The sequence below is a fragment of the Adiantum capillus-veneris genome, unplaced genomic scaffold (assembly GCF_014529385.1).
Source record: "Adiantum capillus-veneris isolate H3 unplaced genomic scaffold, ASM1452938v2 Hic_scaffold_796, whole genome shotgun sequence".
NCBI lineage: Eukaryota > Viridiplantae > Streptophyta > Polypodiopsida > Polypodiales > Pteridaceae > Adiantum > Adiantum capillus-veneris.
Window position 1 is genome coordinate 10138 of NW_028221782.1, and position 1646 is coordinate 11783.

Consider the following 1646-nt stretch of genomic DNA (forward strand, 5'->3'; position numbering starts at 1 on the left):
TGAAGCATACTTTCATCAACTTAGTCCCTAAATCATCTAGTAGACCTTGCTAATCTACTATAGAAGATTATAAAGGCTAAGTAAAGACATGCTTATGGTAGCTAAGTATTCCAAGCAACAAGTGGAATCAGTCACCAATGGGGAAGAATGTCGATGGGTAAAAATGGATCCTCTGCCCAAAGCAATAGGACTACGTGTGACTATAGTTTCCCTTCTCCATAGTTGAGGATGAATGTGATTTCAAGGGAGAGGTAATGTCCAAAAAATTAATTTCTAACCTTCTAAAAGTATTTTCTATCTTAGTTTGGCCATTTAAGTTTAGTAAAAATAAAAGAGATCAAGTGAAGTTGATTAGAGTATGTTGGCAAGAACAAAAGCAACAACTCTATGTCGGCCGAGGGCGAAGCTTAACCCGTAGGCGTATGGAAAGAGTAAGATGGTTGTGAAACTACTTCTTGACCTTCTACGACAATCTCTAATCAAGGAAATCAAATCCAAGAACGTACAAGCAAAAGCAAACCAACCTACGATGCTAATGCTATCCGAATCTAAGTCAAGTACATTCAAAATGTCACGAAACTCACAAGATATGCTCTCCTTACTATGAGGAAAATATCTTATGGATTGTAACTCAATAACCTACCTCAAACTACCTCTTGCAACAATCGTGTATAAAGACAGACAGAAAAATAAAAGTTATTGTTTTTCATGTCATATGATCCTAATGTGTAGTGCTACTTGCCTGAACCCAAAGGTGCAAGAACTCACCAAACAAACACCCGGTTTGCAAAAAAACTCATCTCGTAGGAGCTCACTTCATGTTGTAGTCAGAATCACACACTCTTGGCGTTGAATGGAAGCCCTTGACATTGCTAACACAATGGTGGTGTCACTTTAGCAATGGACCTTTCGTTGTAGCGCACATAGGGAAGAGAAGAAATCACACTCTCACTCTTTCTCTATCTCTGTCTCTCAGACACCACGCATAGTGATAATCGGATTTGATTAATTCAAAAGCTGGGTTTATGGTTACAAAAATTCACTTATAAACATTCCTCCATAGAGGCTCGTTCCCACAATGTCTAAAGGCTGCTCATATATTACAAAGGTATCGTACAATGCATTGGGGAACCTCTTTTGTATTCCATCGTCAACACTCCCCCTTCCGCGTCCATGTTGTCCCTTACATGACTGGTCTTGCTCTTTGGATTTAGTGAGAGTTGTTCTGCTTTTAGTGGAAGCCTGGTGGTTTTAGCAACTTCAGGAAATGATTTGTGCTGATCTTCCCCAAAGTGATTGGTGCCCCAAATATCTTGCTATCGTATGTAAAGAAACCCATGTGGAGAGCTTCTTCAAAAGATTGCATGTGATAGCTGGGCAGAAACATGATTCCCTAATACAATAAATGTAAAACCTATGGGGATGGTTGTTTTGATAGATCTTACGTCATTGTAGTGACAATGTCACCCATTGATAGGAGTGTAGAATCCATCTCTTTCGAAGGTACGAACACTTCAAAGAAAGCCAACAAGGTTTTACAGATTTTTTGGATCATGACACACGTCAAGTCTGAAGAGCTTGTGAAGATCTTAATGGTGCCCTTTAGGGTGGTTACCATATAAGAGACACACATTCTCTCTCCTTCC